This window comes from Rhipicephalus microplus, chromosome 6, assembly GCF_043290135.1.
Source record: "Rhipicephalus microplus isolate Deutch F79 chromosome 6, USDA_Rmic, whole genome shotgun sequence".
In the NCBI taxonomy this organism is placed as follows: domain Eukaryota; kingdom Metazoa; phylum Arthropoda; class Arachnida; order Ixodida; family Ixodidae; genus Rhipicephalus; species Rhipicephalus microplus.
Window position 1 is genome coordinate 175,186,646 of NC_134705.1, and position 5,119 is coordinate 175,191,764.

General features: G+C 49.4%; 1 long non-coding RNA gene across 1 annotated transcript; it reads right to left on the reverse strand.

Moving 5' to 3' along the window:
• Window positions 1–1,395: 1,395 nt before the first annotated feature.
• LOC142765668 (uncharacterized) lies at window positions 1,396–4,675 on the reverse strand. Its single transcript, XR_012884356.1, has 2 exons — window positions 4,096–4,675; window positions 1,396–3,802 (listed from the first exon to the last, which is right to left on the reverse strand). It is a non-coding gene; the product is annotated as an uncharacterized LOC142765668 (long non-coding RNA).
• Between the last annotated feature and the right edge of the window lie 444 nt (window positions 4,676–5,119).

Here is a 5,119-nt window from a genome sequence, read left to right on the forward strand (position 1 = left end):
CGGAAGGAGACCGGACAGCGGGGGCAGCTCGATCGTCGCATGAGAGGCCACGCGCGTCGATCCCGCCCGTCTCTTTCTCTCTTTTATACAGTATACAGGCTTCGTGGATTGGGCCATCATCTTGTCAAGCGGCCGCGGCTCCTGTTCTTTATAAGGGGGGATTCGGGGGGGGGGGCGAGGTTGAGAGGGGGGTGCACAAGGCGCGCTCGGGAGGAGGACCACCGGCGAGGTGCCGTGTGCGCGTCGCCCCTACAGAGCGGTCGCGCCGACGCCGCCGCCGCGGAAAGACGCCCCTCGACCGCCCCATGCATCTCTCTCGCCTCTCTCGAAAAACTCGGCTTTCAAAAACGTACAAGTTGTGCGAAAGCACCAAGAACGCAGCAGCAGCAGCAGGGGGTCGGAAGACATGCAGTGTGATGTTTGCGTTCGCGCGTAAGACGAAAAGAGTGAGTGAGAGAAACAGAGAGGACGGCGAAGACTATCACATGTTGCTTTTCTATCTAGACATCTTGTATACTGTTCCTCTTTCTGTCTTTCTGGCCACAAGGCACTCCACCGGAGAAGTTAGCGGGGCTACGTATAGCAATGTGGCATGTCCCCTTCGAACAGACACTGTTTCTTGCGTTTAGTTTCTTCCTTCGGACCGTCGACCAAAGGAATGGCCGTCTGGGAGACAGGACGGTGCCGCAGAAATGGCATGTCCTCTCCTCCGTCGGGACGGCGTTCTCGCAGACATTGGCCGCCGTGCCTTACGATGCGCGGTCTTGAGTGGCACCACATGCGCGTGCACGTTGGACTGTCCACCACCGCCTCGACGTCCTCCTTTCGCTTGCGTGTCTGGTGTCGTGGCTCCGCGGCGACACGAAGACGGCCGCCGACGCTGGGTGCCTCCGGAATTCGTGGTATATCGTCGACGACGACACGGACAGGACGAGGGGAGAACAGGCGCTGTCCATTCGACGCTGGACAGCCATTTCTCCCCCCTTCCCTTCCCACATTTCCCCCCCCCCCCCCCCCGTCTTTTTGAGGCTGTCTCGTAAGACGACCGATGCCGCGTGACGCGGGATGACGTGAAAAGTCGGTGCGACGAACACCCGCGGAGAAAATTGCTGCGTGGTATACACTACAGACACCAGACGGCGCACCTGCTGCATTACAGGAACCCTAGGAGGATATATATAAAAAAATTGCTGGAGTGGAAGCCGCCTATACTTACCCATAGAGCACAGTGAAGCCGGCGGCGGCCATCTTGTGGTGGGCAGGAAGGCGGCCGCGTAGCATATAGTGCACTTCCGCGGCCGTTTTTTTTTTCGCAAATGATTGCTGCTAGAGAAGTAAAAACGTGCTCACATAGTCGCCGATACACTGGCAGTATTTAAAGAGACTACAGAACGGTTCGTTTTTCATGTGTTAAAATTTTATTTGTACAGCTTTCTCAGCCTTTAGCCAACATGAACGTTATGGCAAAGTTGTTTCACTGATTCCTAAAAATGACGAGTCTTGAAAGCAAAGACCTAACTTTGTCTTTCACGAGTTCCCGGCTTCGTTCCTTTGTCATGTGGTGCAGCCTGATCTTGATGTACAGCTCCAATACTTGCTTGCTCAAGTTGTAAATATGGTTGTCCAACACGTCGACGTCAAAAAGATGTTGTTCCAATTGTGAAAACCACCTCTTTTCCAGTGATTGACTCAAAATCTCCAGGACTAGTTGTTTGGTATTGGCATGTATGTTCTTAAGGCATTGAGTGGAAGCCTGCAGTCGACGCAGCCCCTTTTCCGCTGTTTCGCACAGTGACACAACGTCTTCGGAAGGGTAAAAGAGTCCACCTCGATTTTTTTGTCTCACCAATAGAGATGTATCCGCTCCATGAAGAGCTTCTATGCACAACTCACAGGTGTTTGTAGTAGCGATTTTGCGAGCGACAAAGCCTGCAATGTAAGGCACGACAGAGCAAACGAATGTGGAGAGGCTCTCTGGATAGTCAATTCGGTCTGTGTAATCGTGGTCCTCTGGTTGTAGGATGGCACACCTTCGCGATGTGACCTCAGTGGTTGCACAAAATGTAGTGGCAGAGGCAGATGCACCCAGAATAGAAACAATATCTTGCGAACAGTTGCCTGAGGTGGACGATCTCACTTCTGTCTGGACCAATAGACGCTTGTAAGCTGCCATGAATTGGGCAGCTGTAGGGTTGTTGTTGAACCCCCCACGTCCTCGCACACAGCCAAAGAAAGTTTCTGCGTGATCTTGACTCATCTTGTGCGTGAGCAGATAGTTAAGTTGACCTTCATGAACGAGTTCCTTGAAGATACTTTCTGTGCTCTGTATACACACAAGAAAACCCACAAATCCTGTCCTCTTTGTTCCCTGCAAAAGTGGTCGACCGAATGGGTCTTTTAAAGCACATATGTACTCTCGAGCGTCGGCAAAAAATGGTTTCCAACAAGGCTCATTTTGCTTTCGAAGGGGGGCTTTGTATGATTTTGCAAACGCATTTCTGGAGTTTAGCAAATCGAAGAGATGATCAAATACCCTCACAAATTTTGCCGTGGCACTAGCACCTCTAAACTGTGGCAGCTTCAGCGTTTGCTCGCAAAATTCAAGAGCGTCTGCGACTGAAGCGCTGAGTGCCTGAACTGCGAGCCGTACCTTCATCTTTTGCTTCTCCCACTGCATATGCACCTTAGTTAGCTTATTGCCAAGGCGGAGCCCTTCCTCGCGCTGTAAAGCCTCCAGTGCCTTTATGTAAGCCCATTTTATGTGGTTTCCATCAACATCAGTGATGTAACACATTGTTGCCAGTGAATTTCTAATCAACTTAATCATGTGGCATGGGTCAAGCAGGATATGCACATCCCTTGACTCATCAACTGGGTTTTTAAAGGATGTGGAGAACTCGACAGGATCAGGCTTCAGTTCTGCACCAAGGCATTTTGCCATAGTGAAGTTTGATGACGCACCATCAAATGTTAGACTGACAACTTGAACTTTCACAGATTCCAGTCGTTCAATGCATTGTTTTGTTAGTTCAGCCCTCTCAGAACCAGTGAGCGAGTGGATAAGAAAGTAGCCGACTGGAATTTTCAGCCTCATGTTTATGCCAACAACAATATAAACACAAACATTTGTGGCTTCAGGAAGGCTGTCATCATCAAGAGATGCTCCAAAATCAACGTAGCCAACTACCCTGTCTCCGACAAGTTCAACATGTTTCCTAATCGACATATCATCGACAATCAGAGCGCAGTAAAGAGTTTCAGAGCGACCTTGAACCAACTTCTCCAAGAAAGAAAATGCTTCACCTGTAAAGCCTGGTTGGCCATCAACAGACCTATACCATTCTCTGATTGTGCGCTGCGAAGGGAGGGCGTCATTAAACTTTGATCGCACAAATTCGTAGGCTGCTGGTGAGTAGAAATGTAAAGTTAGTGCAAACGTTCGCAGCTCTGGAGGGTATTTACCTCCACTTTCTGTCCGTGCCCGGTGAAGCAGCTGTTGTATGTCAGGAGAAAATGCTGCATCGAACATCTTGGAGCCCTCTTCTGACAAAAGCTTTTGTTCTTCGATGCCTCTAATAATTTCTTCAGCGGTGATTTTCTTTTGTGTCAGCCTTCGTTTGCTCTGCTGCAACGTTTTAATTTTTTTCTTCAAGTGCAATCTTTCGTCTTCTGTTTCCTGCAACTTCGTCTTGTACCACTGCTTTGATGGTGATACAGTGACATGATCTTCAGTATTTAAGGCCTCTTGCTGCTGAGCAGGACTGCATCCTCGAGGTTTTGGTGCTGGCCGCTTCCTTTTCACCTGAAATAAGCACATAGTGGAAATTAACTACTTTTAGAATGATATATATACTTCAATTATTGCTCATAACATGAATATATGTATTCACGAAAGCATGTTCGGGAACATTCGACAATGATCATGCGCTAATCGTGTGTTGAGCGATATTGTAAACGAGCGAACGGGACGAAAAGCTCGCGAGGAAACACGCAGCAATGCAGTCACGTCGACAAAACACGACAGAAGAGATATGTCTACGTCATTCCAACCTCCTTGATGTCAGAGCACTATATCTGCGAAGTTCCGATGCTTACCGGTGCCTGGAGGTGGGCAGGAAAAGCAGCGAACGAAGTCGGCACACTTCCCGCTTTCAACCTTGTTGTTTGTCCGGTCCGGTCAAAACACGCCGGATCAAAGTGCGCAGAGCAAAGGCGATCTTTATCTGTCGGTTTCCAGTGTTCACGACGCACAGCTCGCTCCCATAGGTTCCGTGTCTCAGCATCTTTTGGAAACCTGCCAATAATTTCCAAATATTAATTCCTTAAGCCTACCAATGAAAAACACGAGTCAGCCGTATTAGACCGCGTAAGCACTACGTGCTTTCAGTACGCACCTGTGAAATGTGATCTTGGAAGCAGGAATCGCGCGATTTGTGCACCCATACGCTACGCAGGATTGTACCATGCTCGCTTGAATCGAGCCGCACGCATTCGAATGCACTGCAGAGACACACTTGTCAAGGAAAGACAGGCGCACGAACCGCAATCCACCGTCGCTGCAGGTGAACTGGCAGCGCTGGCCGCCACCGAGCCAGCCGAGCCGAGCTTTCTGCCCACCACAACATGGCGGCGCTGGCTTCACTTGAAGAGCGCTCCCTCCACTCCAGCAATTTTTTTATATTATATCCTCCTAGCAGGAACCACACACATTCTTCGAGGTAATTTTTGGCTTGACGCTCCGAACGGCTGCCAATATACGATAAGGAAAAACCTTATGCGTGACATAACGTAATACCTCGTTTGTGCGCTTTCTCGCATATAACGTTCCTACAAGTCTGGCTTCAACGAAGACTCTGCGGGCATCAGTACGCGCTAGAATGCCTTTTTACCGAGTCGTTCCTGCAACGTTCCTGTCTAATAAGTTGCAAACTGTTGCTGCACTACATGTGCCGAGGCGCTAGGTATGTCAATGTGATGTGGAAGACCGCAACTCTGTGCATATATGTTCGGGAAGGGTCTGATTCTTCCGCTGGCTCTAAAGAAACGCTGCCCCGAACAAGGACTGATGAATAAGTTCTTTTGAGATACAGCTGCGTAAAAACACCTTCTTATTATTCTT